Source organism: Pimephales promelas, chromosome 18 (assembly GCF_988280905.1).
Source record: "Pimephales promelas chromosome 18, fPimPro1.hap1.1, whole genome shotgun sequence".
Lineage (NCBI taxonomy): Eukaryota > Metazoa > Chordata > Actinopteri > Cypriniformes > Leuciscidae > Pimephales > Pimephales promelas.
Window position 1 is genome coordinate 5,697,622 of NC_142786.1, and position 15,630 is coordinate 5,713,251.

A 15,630-nucleotide genomic window follows, 5' to 3' on the forward strand; every position below is an offset into this window, starting at 1 on the left:
AAGGGGTAACACTGTCGTTTTTTTTTTTCGGGTCGAAATTTTGAATTTCGATATCTCAGCTCTGGAAGGGTCTAGAGCCTCCATTTTTGCACTCAGGTCAAAGTCTCGTGGCCCTCTATCAGAATCCAGAGTTTTGAGAAGATTGGAGAAACTTAATTTTTCGCCCGAAAAGGAAAAAAACGAAAGGGGTAACACTGTCGTTTTTTTTTTTCGGGTCGAAATTTTTAATTTCGATATCTCAGCTCTTGAAGGGTCTAGAGCCTCCATTTTTGCACGCAGGTCAAAGTCTCGTGGCCCTCTATCAGAATCCAGAGTTTTGAGAAGATTGGAGAAACTTAATTTTTCGCCCGAAAAGGAAAAAAACGAAAGGGGTAACACTGTCGTTTTTTTTTTTCGGGTCGAAATTTTGAATTTCGATATCTCAGCTCTGGAAGGGTCTAGAGCCTCCATTTTTGCACTCAGGTCAAAGTCTCGTGGCCCTCTATCAGAATCCAGAGTTTCGAGAAGATTGGAGAAAGTTAATTTTTCGCCCGAAAACGGAAAAAAACGAAAGGGGTAACACTGTCGTTTTTTTTTCGGGTCGAAATTTTGAATTTCGATATGTCAGCTCTGGAGGGGTTTAGAGCCTCCATTTTTGCACTCAGGTCAAAGTCTCATGGCCCTCTATCAGAATCCAGAGTTTTGAGAAGATTGGAGAAACTTAATTTTTCGCCCGAAAACGAAAAAAACGAAAGGGGTAACACTGTCAGTTTTTTTTCGGGTCGAAATTTTGAATTTCGATATCTCAGCTCTGGAAGGGTCTAGAGCCTCCATTTTTGCACTCAGGTCAAAGTCTCGTGGCCCTCTATCAGAATCCAGAGTTTTGAGAAGATTGGAGAAACTTAATTTTTCGCCCAAAAATGAAAAAAAAACGAAAGGGGTAACACTGTCGTTTTTTTTTCTGGTCGAAATTTTGAATTTCGATATCTCAGCTCTGGAAGGGTCTAGAGCCTCCATTTTTGCACTCAGGTCAAAGTCTCACAGCCCTCTATCATAATCCAGAGTTTTGAAAAGATTGGAGAAACTTAATTTTTCGCCAAAAAATGAAAAAAAACAAAAGGGGTAACACTGTCGTTTTTTTTTCCGGTCGAAATTTTGAATTTCGATATCTCAGCTCTGGAAGGGTCTAGAGCCACCATTTTTGCACTCAGGTCAAAGTCTCACAGCCCTCTATCATAATCCAGAGTTTTGAGAAGATTGGAGAAACTTAATTTTTCGCCCAAAAATGAAAAAAAACGAAAGGGGTAACACTGTCGTTTTTTTTTTTGGTCGAAATTTTGAATTTCGATATCTCAGCTCTGGAAGGGTCTAGAGCCTCCATTTTTGCACTCAGGTCAAAGTCTCACAGCCCTCTATCATAATCCAGAGTTTTGAGAAGATTGGAGAAAATTAATTTTTCGCCCAAAAATGAAAAAAACCAAAGGGGTAACACTGTCGTTTTTTTTTCGGGTCGAAATTTTGAATTTCGATATCTCAGCTCTGAAAGGGTCTAGAGCCTCCATTTTTGCACTCAGGTCAAAGTCTCACAGCCCTCTATCATAATCCAGAGTTTTGAGAAGATTGGAGAAACTTAATTTTTCGCCCAAAAATGAAAAAAAACGAAAGGGGTAACACTGTCGTTTTTTTTTCGGGTCGAAATTTTGAATTTCGATATCTCAGCTCTGGAAGGGTCTAGAGCCTCCATTTTTGCACTCAGGTCAAAGTCTCACAGCCCTCTATCATAATCCAGAGTTTTGAGAAGATTGGAGAAACTTAATTTTTTGCCCAAAAATGAAAAAAAACGAAAGGGGTAACACTGTCGTTTTTTTTTAAACTTAATTTTTCACCCAAAAATGAAAAAAAAACGAAAGGGGTAACACTGTCGTTTTTTTTTTTCTGTCGAAATTTTGAATTTCGATATCTCAGCTCTGGAAGGGTCTAGAGCCTCCATTTTTGCACTCAGGTCAAAGTCTCACAGCCCTCTATCATAATCCAGAGTTTTGAGAAGATTGGAGAAACTTAATTTTTCGCCCAAAAATGAAAATAACGAAAGGGGTAACACTGTCGTTTTTTTTTTCGGGTCGAAATTTTGAATTTCGATATCTCAGCTCTGGAAGGGTCTAGAGCCTCCATTTTTGCACTCAGGTCAAAGTCTCACAGCCCTCTATCATAATCCAGAGTTTTGAGAAGATTGGAGAAACTTAATTTTTCGCCCAAAAATGAAAAAAAACGAAAGGGGTAACACTGTCGTTTTTTTTTCCGGTCGAAATTTTGAATTTCGATATCTCAGCTCTGGAAGGGTCTAGAGCCTCCATTTTTGCACTCAGGTCAAAGTCTCGCAGCCCTCTATCATAATCCAGAGTTTTGAGAAGATTGGAGAAACTTAATTTTTCGCCCAAAAATGAAAAAAAACGAAAGGGGTAACACTGTCGTTTTTTTTTCGGGTCGAAATTTTGAATTTCGATATCTCAGCTCTGGAAGGGTCTAGAGCCTCCATTTTTGCACTCAGGTCAAAGTCTCGCAGCCCTCTATCATAATCCAGAGTTTTGAGAAGATTGGAGAAACTTAATTTTTCGCCCAAAAATGAAAAAAAACGAAAGGGGTAACACTGTCGTTTTTTTTTCGGGTCGAAATTTTGAATTTCGATATCTCAGCTCTGGAAGGGTCTAGAGCCTCCATTTTTGCACTCAGGTCAAAGTCTCACAACCCTCTATCATAATCCAGAGTTTTGAGAAGATTGGAGAAACTTAATTTTTCACCCAAAAATGAAAAAAAACGAAAGGGGTAACACTGTCGTTTTTTTTTTCGGTCGAAATTTTGAATTTCGATATCTCAGCTCTGGAAGGGTCTAGAGCCTCCATTTTTGCACTCAGGTCAAAGTCTCACAGCCCTCTATCATAATCCAGAGTTTTGAAAAGATTGGAGAAACTTAATTTTTCGCCCAAAAATGAAAAAAAACGAAAGGGGTAACACTGTCGTTTTTTTTTCGGGTCGAAATTTTGAATTTCGATATCTCAGCTCTGGAAGGGTCTAGAGCCTCCATTTTTGCACTCAGGTCAAAGTCTCACAGCCCTCTATCATAATCCAGAGTTTTGAGAAGATTGGAGAAACTTAATTTTTCGCCCAAAAATGAAAAAAAACGAAAGGGGTAACACTGTCGTTTTTTTTTTCGGTCGAAATTTTGAATTTCGATATCTCAGCTCTGGAAGGGTCTAGAGCCTCCATTTTTGCACTCAGGTCAAAGTCTCACAGCCCTCTATCATAATCCAGAGTTTTGAGAAGATTGGAGAAACTTAATTTTTCGCCCAAAAATGAAAAAAAAAACGAAAGGGGTAACACTGTCGTTTTTTTTTCGGGTCGAAATTTTGAATTTCGATATCTCAGCTCTGGAAGGGTCTAGAGCCTCCATTTTTGCACTCAGGTCAAAGTCTCACAGCCCTCTATCATAATCCAGAGTTTTGAGAAGATTGGAGAAACTTAATTTTTCGCCCAAAAATGAAAATAACGAAAGGGGTAACACTGTCGTTTTTTTTTTCGGGTCGTAATTTTGAATTTCGATATCTCAGCTCTGGAAGGGTCTAGATCATCCATTTTTGCACTCAGGTCAAAGTCTCACAGCCCTCTATCATAATCCAGAGTTTTGAAAAGATTGGAGAAACTTAATTTTTCGCCCAAAAATGAAAAAAAACAAAAGGGGTAACACTGTCGTTTTTTTTTCCGGTCGAAATTTTGAATTTCGATATCTCAGCTCTGGAAGGGTCTAGAGCCTCCATTTTTGCACTCAGGTCAAAGTCTCACAGCACTCTATCATAATCCAGAGTTTTGAGAAGATTGGAGAAACTTAATTTTTCGCCCAAAAATGAAAAAAAAAAACGAAAGGGGTAACACTGTCGTTTTTTTTTCGGGTCGAAATTTTGAATTTCGATATCTCAGCTCTGGAAGGGTCTAGATCATCCATTTTTGCACTCAGGTCAAAGTCTCACAGCCCTCTATCATAATCCAGAGTTTTGAGAAGATTGGAGAAACTTAATTTTTCGCCCAAAAATGAAAAAAAACGAAAGGGGTAACACTGTCGTTTTTTTTTTCCGGTCGAAATTTTGAATTTCGATATCTCAGCTCTGGAAGGGTCTAGATCATCCGTTTTTGCACTCAGGTCAAAGTCTCACAGCCCTCTATCATAATCCAGAGTTTTGAGAAGATTGGAGAAACTTAATTTTTCGCCCAAAAATGAAAAAAAACGAAAGGGGTAACACTGTCGTTTTTTTTTCCGGTCGAAATTTTGAATTTCGATATCTCAGCTCTGGAAGGGTCTAGAGCCTCCATTTTTGCACTCAGGTCAAAGTCTCACAGTCCTCTATCATAATCCAGAGTTTTGAAAAGATTGGAGAAACTTAATTTTTCGCCCAAAAATGAAAAAAAAACGAAAGGGGTAACACTGTCGTTTTTTTTTTCGGGTCGAAATTTTGAATTTCGATATCTCAGCTCTGGAAGGGTCTAGAGCCTCCATTTTTGCACTCAGGTCAAAGTCTCACAGCCCTCTATCATAATCCAGAGTTTTGAGAAGATTGGAGAAACTTAATTTTTCGCCCAAAAATGAAAAAAAAACGAAAGGGGTAACACTGTCGTTTTTTTTTCGGTCGAAATTTTGAATTTCGATATCTCAGCTCTGGAACGGTCTAGAGCCTCCGTTTTTGCACTCAGGTCAAAGTCTCACAGCCCTCTATCATAATCCAGAGTTTTGAGAAGATTGGAGAAACTTAATTTTTCGCCCAAAAATGAAAAAAAACGAAAGGGGTAACACTGTCGTTTTTTTTTCCGGTCGAAATTTTGAATTTCGATATCTCAGCTCTGGAAGGGTCTAGAGCCTCCATTTTTGCACTCAGGTCAAAGTCTCACGGCCCTCTATCATAATCCAGAGTTTTGAGAAGATTGGAGAAACTTAATTTTTCGCCCAAAAATGAAAAAAAATGAAAGGGGTAACACTGTCGTTTTTTTTTCGGGTCGAAATTTTGAATTTCGATATCTCAGCTCTGGAAGGGTCTAGAGCCTCCATTTTTGCACTCAGGTCAAAGTCTCACGGCCCTCTATCAGAATCCAGAGTTTTGAGAAGATTGGAGAAACTTAATTTTTCGCCCGAAAACGAAAAAAACGAAAGGGGTAACACTGTCAGTTTTTTTTCGGGTCGAAATTTTGAATTTCGATATCTCAGCTCTGGAAGGGTCTAGAGCCTCCATTTTTGCACTCAGGTCAAAGTCTCGTGGCCCTCTATCAGAATCCAGAGTTTTGAGAAGATTGGAGAAACTTAATTTTTCGCCCAAAAATGAAAAAAAACGAAAGGGGTAACACTGTCGTTTTTTTTTCCGGTCGAAATTTTGAATTTCGATATCTCAGCTCTGGAAGGGTCTAGAGCCTCCATTTTTGCACTCAGGTCAAAGTCTCACAGCCCTCTATCATAATCCAGAGTTTTGAAAAGATTGGAGAAACTTAATTTTTCGCCAAAAAATGAAAAAAAACAAAAGGGGTAACACTGTCGTTTTTTTTTTCCGGTCGAAATTTTGAATTTCGATATCTCAGCTCTGGAAGGGTCTAGAGCCACCATTTTTGCACTCAGGTCAAAGTCTCACAGCCCTCTATCATAATCCAGAGTTTTGAGAAGATTGGAGAAACTTAATTTTTTGCCCAAAAATGAAAAAAAACGAAAGGGGTAACACTGTCGTTTTTTTTTTTGGTCGAAATTTTGAATTTCGATATCTCAGCTCTGGAAGGGTCTAGAGCCTCCATTTTTGCACTCAGGTCAAAGTCTCACAGCCCTCTATCATAATCCAGAGTTTTGAGAAGATTGGAGAAAATTAATTTTTCGCCCAAAAATGAAAAAAAACGAAAGGGGTAACACGGTCGTTTTTTTTTCGGGTCGAAATTTTGAATTTCGATATCTCAGCTCTGAAAGGGTCTAGAGCCTCAATTTTTGCACTCAGGTCAAAGTCTCACAGCCCTCTATCATAATCCAGAGTTTTGAGAAGATTGGAGAAACTTAATTTTTCGCCCAAAAATGAAAAAAAAACGAAAGGGTTAACACTGTCGTTTTTTTTTCGGGTCGAAATTTTGAATTTCGATATCTCAGCTCTGGAAGGGTCTAGAGCCTCCATTTTTGCACTCAGGTCAAAGTCTCACAGCCCTCTATCATAATCCAGAGTTTTGAGAAGATTGGAGAAACTCAATTTTTTGCCCAAAAATGAAAAAAAACGAAAGGGGTAACACTGTCGTTTTTTTTTCGGGTCGAAATTTTGAATTTCGATATCTCAGCTCTGGAAGGGTCTAGAGCCTCAATTTTTGCACTCAGGTCAAAGTCTCACAGCCCTCTATCATAATCCAGAGTTTTGAGAAGATTGGAGAAACTTAATTTTTTGCCCAAAAATGAAAAAAAACGAAAGGGGTAACACTGTCGTTTTTTTTTAAACTTAATTTTTCACCCAAAAATGAAAAAAAAACGAAAGGGGTAACACTGTCGTTTTTTTTTTCTGTCGAAATTTTGAATTTCGATATCTCAGCTCTGGAAGGGTCTAGAGCCTCCATTTTTGCACTCAGGTCAAAGTCTCACAGCCCTCTATCATAATCCAGAGTTTTGAGAAGATTGGAGAAACTTAATTTTTCGCCCAAAAATGAAAATAACGAAAGGGGTAACACTGTCGTTTTTTTTTTCGGGTCGAAATTTTGAATTTCGATATCTCAGCTCTGGAAGGGTCTAGAGCCTCCATTTTTGCACTCAGGTCAAAGTCTCACAGCCCTCTATCATAATCCAGAGTTTTGAGAAGATTGGAGAAACTTAATTTTTCGCCCAAAAATGAAAAAAAACGAAAGGGGTAACACTGTCGTTTTTTTTTCCGGTCGAAATTTTGAATTTCGATATCTCAGCTCTGGAAGGGTCTAGAGCCTCCATTTTTGCACTCAGGTCAAAGTCTCACGGCCCTCTATCATAATCCAGAGTTTTGAGAAGATTGGAGAAACTTAATTTTTCGCCCAAAAATGAAAAAAAATGAAAGGGGTAACACTGTCGTTTTTTTTTCGGGTCGAAATTTTGAATTTCGATATCTCAGCTCTGGAAGGGTCTAGAGCCTCCATTTTTGCACTCAGGTCAAAGTCTCGCAGCCCTCTATCATAATCCAGAGTTTTGAGAAGATTGGAGAAACTTAATTTTTCGCCCAAAAATGAAAAAAAACGAAAGGGGTAACACTGTCGTTTTTTTTTCGGGTCGAAATTTTGAATTTCGATATCTCAGCTCTGGAAGGGTCTAGAGCCTCCATTTTTGCACTCAGGTCAAAGTCTCACAACCCTCTATCATAATCCAGAGTTTTGAGAAGATTGGAGAAACTTAATTTTTCACCCAAAAATGAAAAAAAACGAAAGGGGTAACACTGTCGTTTTTTTTTTCGGTCGAAATTTTGAATTTCGATATCTCAGCTCTGGAAGGGTCTAGAGCCTCCATTTTTGCACTCAGGTCAAAGTCTCACAGCCCTCTATCATAATCCAGAGTTTTGAAAAGATTGGAGAAACTTAATTTTTCGCCCAAAAATGAAAAAAAACGAAAGGGGTAACACTGTCGTTTTTTTTTCGGGTCGAAATTTTGAATTTCGATATCTCAGCTCTGGAAGGGTCTAGAGCCTCCATTTTTGCACTCAGGTCAAAGTCTCACAGCCCTCTATCATAATCCAGAGTTTTGAGAAGATTGGAGAAACTTAATTTTTCGCCCAAAAATGAAAAAAAAAACGAAAGGGGTAACACTGTCGTTTTTTTTTCGGGTCGAAATTTTGAATTTCGATATCTCAGCTCTGGAAGGGTCTAGAGCCTCCATTTTTGCACTCAGGTCAAAGTCTCACAGCCCTCTATCATAATCCAGAGTTTTGAGAAGATTGGAGAAACTTAATTTTTCGCCCAAAAATGAAAATAACGAAAGGGGTAACACTGTCGTTTTTTTTTTTCGGGTCGTAATTTTGAATTTCGATATCTCAGCTCTGGAAGGGTCTAGATCATCCATTTTTGCACTCAGGTCAAAGTCTCACAGCCCTCTATCATAATCCAGAGTTTTGAAAAGATTGGAGAAACTTAATTTTTCGCCCAAAAATGAAAAAAAACAAAAGGGGTAACACTGTCGTTTTTTTTTCCGGTCGAAGTTTTGAATTTCGATATCTCAGCTCTGGAAGGGTCTAGAGCCTCCATTTTTGCACTCAGGTCAAAGTCTCACAGCACTCTATCATAATCCAGAGTTTTGAGAAGATTGGAGAAACTTAATTTTTCGCCCAAAAATGAAAAAAAAAAACGAAAGGGGTAACACTGTCGTTTTTTTTTCGGGTCGAAATTTTGAATTTCGATATCTCAGCTCTGGAAGGGTCTAGATCATCCATTTTTGCACTCAGGTCAAAGTCTCACAGCCCTCTATCATAATCCAGAGTTTTGAGAAGATTGGAGAAACTTAATTTTTCGCCCAAAAATGAAAAAAAACGAAAGGGGTAACACTGTCGTTTTTTTTTTCCGGTCGAAATTTTGAATTTCGATATCTCAGCTCTGGAAGGGTCTAGATCATCCGTTTTTGCACTCAGGTCAAAGTCTCACAGCCCTCTATCATAATCCAGAGTTTTGAGAAGATTGGAGAAACTTAATTTTTCGCCCAAAAATGAAAAAAAACGAAAGGGGTAACACTGTCGTTTTTTTTTCCGGTCGAAATTTTGAATTTCGATATCTCAGCTCTGGAAGGGTCTAGAGCCTCCATTTTTGCACTCAGGTCAAAGTCTCACAGTCCTCTATCATAATCCAGAGTTTTGAAAAGATTGGAGAAACTTAATTTTTCGCCCAAAAATGAAAAAAAAACGAAAGGGGTAACACTGTCGTTTTTTTTTTCGGGTCGAAATTTTGAATTTCGATATCTCAGCTCTGGAAGGGTCTAGAGCCTCCATTTTTGCACTCAGGTCAAAGTCTCACAGCCCTCTATCATAATCCAGAGTTTTGAGAAGATTGGAGAAACTTAATTTTTCGCCCAAAAATGAAAAAAAACGAAAGGGGTAACACTGTCGTTTTTTTTTCGGTCGAAATTTTGAATTTCGATATCTCAGCTCTGGAACGGTCTAGAGCCTCCGTTTTTGCACTCAGGTCAAAGTCTCACAGCCCTCTATCATAATCCAGAGTTTTGAGAAGATTGGAGAAACTTAATTTTTCGCCCAAAAATGAAAAAAAACGAAAGGGGTAACACTGTCGTTTTTTTTTTCCGGTCGAAATTTTGAATTTCGATATCTCAGCTCTGGAAGGGTCTAGAGCCTCCATTTTTGCACTCAGGTCAAAGTCTCACGGCCCTCTATCATAATCCAGAGTTTTGAGAAGATTGGAGAAACTTAATTTTTCGCCCAAAAATGAAAAAAAATGAAAGGGGTAACACTGTCGTTTTTTTTTCGGGTCGAAATTTTGAATTTCGATATCTCAGCTCTGGAAGGGTCTAGAGCCTCCATTTTTGCACTCAGGTCAAAGTCTCACGGCCCTCTATCAGAATCCAGAGTTTTGAGAAGATTGGAGAAACTTAATTTTTCGCCCGAAAACGAAAAAAACGAAAGGGGTAACACTGTCAGTTTTTTTTCGGGTCGAAATTTTGAATTTCGATATCTCAGCTCTGGAAGGGTCTAGAGCCTCCATTTTTGCACTCAGGTCAAAGTCTTGTGGCCCTCTATCAGAATCCAGAGTTTTGAGAAGATTGGAGAAACTTAATTTTTCGCCCAAAAATGAAAAAAAACGAAAGGGGTAACACTGTCGTTTTTTTTTCCGGTCGAAATTTTGAATTTCGATATCTCAGCTCTGGAAGGGTCTAGAGCCTCCATTTTTGCACTCAGGTCAAAGTCTCACAGCCCTCTATCATAATCCAGAGTTTTGAAAAGATTGGAGAAACTTAATTTTTCGCCAAAAAATGAAAAAAAAACAAAAGGGGTAACACTGTCGGGTTTTTTTTCCGGTCGAAATTTTGAATTTCGATATCTCAGCTCTGGAAGGGTCTAGAGCCACCATTTTTGCACTCAGGTCAAAGTCTCACAGCCCTCTATCATAATCCAGAGTTTTGAGAAGATTGGAGAAACTTAATTTTTCGCCCAAAAATGAAAAAAAACGAAAGGGGTAACACTGTCGTTTTTTTTTTTGGTCGAAATTTTGAATTTCGATATCTCAGCTCTGGAAGGGTCTAGAGCCTCCATTTTTGCACTCAGGTCAAAGTCTCACAGCCCTCTATCATAATCCAGAGTTTTGAGAAGATTGGAGAAAATTAATTTTTCGCCCAAAAATGAAAAAAAACGAAAGGGGTAACACTGTCGTTTTTTTTTCGGGTCGAAATTTTGAATTTCGATATCTCAGCTCTGAAAGGGTCTAGAGCCTCCATTTTTGCACTCAGGTCAAAGTCTCACAGCCCTCTATCATAATCCAGAGTTTTGAGAAGATTGGAGAAACTTAATTTTTCGCCCAAAAATGAAAAAAAAACGAAAGGGTTAACACTGTCGTTTTTTTTTCGGGTCGAAATTTTGAATTTCGATATCTCAGCTCTGGAAGGGTCTAGAGCCTCCATTTTTGCACTCAGGTCAAAGTCTCACAGCCCTCTATCATAATCCAGAGTTTTGAGAAGATTGGAGAAACTCAATTTTTTGCCCAAAAATGAAAAAAAACGAAAGGGGTAACACTGTCGTTTTTTTTTCGGGTCGAAATTTTGAATTTCGATATCTCAGCTCTGGAAGGGTCTAGAGCCTCAATTTTTGCACTCAGGTCAAAGTCTCACAGCCCTCTATCATAATCCAGAGTTTTGAGAAGATTGGAGAAACTTAATTTTTCGCCCAAAAATGAAAAAAAACGAAAGGGGTAACACTGTCGTTTTTTTTTTCGGTCGAAATTTTGAATTTCGATATCTCAGCTCTGGAAGGGTCTAGAGCCTCCATTTTTGCACTCAGGTCAAAGTCTCACAGCCCTCTATCATAATCCAGAGTTTTGAAAAGATTGGAGAAACTTAATTTTTCGCCCAAAAATGAAAAAAAAACGAAAGGGGTAACACTGTCGTTTTTTTTTCGGGTCGAAATTTTGAATTTCGATATCTCAGCTCTGGAAGGGTCTAGAGCCTCCATTTTTGCACTCAGGTCAAAGTCTCACAGCCCTCTATCATAATCCAGAGTTTTGAGAAGATTGGAGAAACTTAATTTTTCGCCCAAAAATGAAAAAAAACGAAAGGGGTAACACTGTCGTTTTTTTTTTCGGTCGAAATTTTGAATTTCGATATCTCAGCTCTGGAAGGGTCTAGAGCCTCCATTTTTGCACTCAGGTCAAAGTCTCACAGCCCTCTATCATAATCCAGAGTTTTGAGAAGATTGGAGAAACTTAATTTTTCGCCCAAAAATGAAAAAAAAAACGAAAGGGGTAACACTGTCGTTTTTTTTTCGGGTCGAAATTTTGAATTTCGATATCTCAGCTCTGGAAGGGTCTAGAGCCTCCATTTTTGCACTCAGGTCAAAGTCTCACAGCCCTCTATCATAATCCAGAGTTTTGAGAAGATTGGAGAAACTTAATTTTTCGCCCAAAAATGAAAATAACGAAAGGGGTAACACTGTCGTTTTTTTTTTCGGGTCGTAATTTTGAATTTCGATATCTCAGCTCTGGAAGGGTCTAGATCATCCATTTTTGCACTCAGGTCAAAGTCTCACAGCCCTCTATCATAATCCAGAGTTTTGAAAAGATTGGAGAAACTTAATTTTTCGCCCAAAAATGAAAAAAAAACAAAAGGGGTAACACTGTCGTTTTTTTTTCCGGTCGAAATTTTGAATTTCGATATCTCAGCTCTGGAAGGGTCTAGAGCCTCCATTTTTGCACTCAGGTCAAAGTCTCACAGCACTCTATCATAATCCAGAGTTTTGAGAAGATTGGAGAAACTTAATTTTTCGCCCAAAAATGAAAAAAAAAAACGAAAGGGGTAACACTGTCGTTTTTTTTTCGGGTCGAAATTTTGAATTTCGATATCTCAGCTCTGGAAGGGTCTAGATCATCCATTTTTGCACTCAGGTCAAAGTCTCACAGCCCTCTATCATAATCCAGAGTTTTGAGAAGATTGGAGAAACTTAATTTTTCGCCCAAAAATGAAAAAAAACGAAAGGGGTAACACTGTCGTTTTTTTTTTCCGGTCGAAATTTTGAATTTCGATATCTCAGCTCTGGAAGGGTCTAGATCATCCGTTTTTGCACTCAGGTCAAAGTCTCACAGCCCTCTATCATAATCCAGAGTTTTGAGAAGATTGGAGAAACTTAATTTTTCGCCCAAAAATGAAAAAAAACGAAAGGGGTAACACTGTCGTTTTTTTTTCCGGTCGAAATTTTGAATTTCGATATCTCAGCTCTGGAAGGGTCTAGAGCCTCCATTTTTGCACTCAGGTCAAAGTCTCACAGTCCTCTATCATAATCCAGAGTTTTGAAAAGATTGGAGAAACTTAATTTTTCGCCCAAAAATGAAAAAAAAACCGAAAGGGGTAACACTGTCGTTTTTTTTTTCGGGTCGAAATTTTGAATTTCGATATCTCAGCTCTGGAAGGGTCTAGAGCCTCCATTTTTGCACTCAGGTCAAAGTCTCACAGCCCTCTATCATAATCCAGAGTTTTGAGAAGATTGGAGAAACTTAATTTTTCGCCCAAAAATGAAAAAAAAACGAAAGGGGTAACACTGTCGTTTTTTTTTTCGGTCGAAATTTTGAATTTCGATATCTCAGCTCTGGAACGGTCTAGAGCCTCCGTTTTTGCACTCAGGTCAAAGTCTCACAGCCCTCTATCATAATCCAGAGTTTTGAGAAGATTGGAGAAACTTAATTTTTCGCCCAAAAATGAAAAAAAAACGAAAGGGGTAACACTGTCGTTTTTTTTTTCCGGTCGAAATTTTGAATTTCGATATCTCAGCTCTGGAAGGGTCTAGAGCCTCCATTTTTGCACTCAGGTCAAAGTCTCACGGCCCTCTATCATAATCCAGAGTTTTGAGAAGATTGGAGAAACTTAATTTTTCGCCCAAAAATGAAAAAAAATGAAAGGGGTAACACTGTCGTTTTTTTTTCGGGTCGAAATTTTGAATTTCGATATCTCAGCTCTGGAAGGGTCTAGAGCCTCCATTTTTGCACTCAGGTCAAAGTCTCACGGCCCTCTATCAGAATCCAGAGTTTTGAGAAGATTGGAGAAACTTAATTTTTCGCCCGAAAACGAAAAAAACGAAAGGGGTAACACTGTCAGTTTTTTTTCGGGTCGAAATTTTGAATTTCGATATCTCAGCTCTGGAAGGGTCTAGAGCCTCCATTTTTGCACTCAGGTCAAAGTCTCGTGGCCCTCTATCAGAATCCAGAGTTTTGAGAAGATTGGAGAAACTTAATTTTTCGCCCAAAAATGAAAAAAAACGAAAGGGGTAACACTGTCGTTTTTTTTTCCGGTCGAAATTTTGAATTTCGATATCTCAGCTCTGGAAGGGTCTAGAGCCTCCATTTTTGCACTCAGGTCAAAGTCTCACAGCCCTCTATCATAATCCAGAGTTTTGAAAAGATTGGAGAAACTTAATTTTTCGCCAAAAAATGAAAAAAAACAAAAGGGGTAACACTGTCGTTTTTTTTTTCCGGTCGAAATTTTGAATTTCGATATCTCAGCTCTGGAAGGGTCTAGAGCCACCATTTTTGCACTCAGGTCAAAGTCTCACAGCCCTCTATCATAATCCAGAGTTTTGAGAAGATTGGAGAAACTTAATTTTTCGCCCAAAAATGAAAAAAAACGAAAGGGGTAACACTGTCGTTTTTTTTTTTGGTCGAAATTTTGAATTTCTATATCTCAGCTCTGGAAGGGTCTAGAGCCTCCATTTTTGCACTCAGGTCAAAGTCTCACAGCCCTCTATCATAATCCAGAGTTTTGAGAAGATTGGAGAAAATTAATTTTTCGCCCAAAAATGAAAAAAAACGAAAGGGGTAACACTGTCGTTTTTTTTTCGGGTCGAAATTTTGAATTTCGATATCTCAGCTCTGAAAGGGTCTAGAGCCTCCATTTTTGCACTCAGGTCAAAGTCTCACAGCCCTCTATCATAATCCAGAGTTTTGAGAAGATTGGAGAAACTTAATTTTTCGCCCAAAAATGAAAAAAAAACGAAAGGGTTAACACTGTCGTTTTTTTTTCGGGTCGAAATTTTGAATTTCGATATCTCAGCTCTGGAAGGGTCTAGAGCCTCCATTTTTGCACTCAGGTCAAAGTCTCACAGCCCTCTATCATAATCCAGAGTTTTGAGAAGATTGGAGAAACTCAATTTTTTGCCCAAAAATGAAAAAAAACGAAAGGGGTAACACTGTCGTTTTTTTTTCGGGTCGAAATTTTGAATTTCGATATCTCAGCTCTGGAAGGGTCTAGAGCCTCAATTTTTGCACTCAGGTCAAAGTCTCACAGCCCTCTATCATAATCCAGAGTTTTGAGAAGATTGGAGAAACTTAATTTTTCGCCCAAAAATGAAAAAAAACGAAAGGGGTAACACTGTCGTTTTTTTTTTCGGGTCGAAATTTTGAATTTCGATATCTCAGCTCTGGAAGGGTCTAGAGCCTCCATTTTTGCACTCAGGTCAAAGTCTCACAGCCCTCTATCATAATCCAGAGTTTTGAGAAGATTGGAGAAACTTAATTTTTCGCCCAAAAATGAAAAAAAAACGAAAGGGGTAACACTGTCGTTTTTTTTTTCGGTCGAAATTTTGAATTTCGATATCTCAGCTCTGGAAGGGTCTAGAGCCTCCATTTTTGCACTCAGGTCAAAGTCTCACAGCCCTCTATCATAATCCAGAGTTTTGAGAAGATTGGAGAAACTTAATTTTTCGCCCAAAAATGAAAAAAAACGAAAGGGGTAACACTGTCGTTTTTTTTTTCAGGTCGAAATTTTGAATTTCGATATCTCAGCTCTGGAAGGGTCTAGAGCCTCCATTTTTGCACTCAGGTCAAAGTCTCACAGCCCTCTATCATAATCCAGAGTTTTGAGAAGATTGGAGAAACTTAATTTTTCACCCAAAAATGAAAAAAAAAAACGAAAGGGGTAACACTGTCGTTTTTTTTTTTCGGTCGAAATTTTGAATTTCGATATATCAGCTCTGGAAGGGTCTAGAGCCTCCATTTTTGCACTCAGGTCAAAGTCTCACAGCCCTCTATCATAATCCAGAGTTTTGAGAAGATTGGAGAAACTTAATTTTTCGCCCAAAAATGAAAAAAAACGAAAGGGGTAACACTGTCGTTTTTTTTTTCGGGTCGAAATTTTGAATTTCGATATCTCAGCTCTGGAAGGGTCTAGAGCCTCCATTTTTGCACTCAGGTCAAAGTCTCACAGCCCTCTATCATAATCCAGAGTTTTGAGAAGATTGGAGGAACTTAATTTTTCACCCAAAAATGAAAAAAAAACGAAAGGGGTAACACTGTCGTTTTTTTTTTCTGTCGAAATTTTGAATTTCGATATCTCAGCTCTGGAAGGGTCTAGAGCCTCCATTTTTGCACTCAGGTCAAAGTCTCACAGCCCTCTATCATAATCCAGAGTTTTGAGAAGATTGGAGAAACTTAATTTTTCGCCCAAAA

At 38.5% G+C, this 15,630-nt stretch overlaps 1 protein-coding gene across 2 annotated transcripts in view; it reads right to left on the reverse strand.

The window, feature by feature from the left end:
* col11a2 (collagen, type XI, alpha 2) overlaps window positions 1-15,630 on the reverse strand; it is a 67,415-nt gene that overhangs the window by 2,214 nt on the left and 49,571 nt on the right. The window lies entirely within an intron of this gene.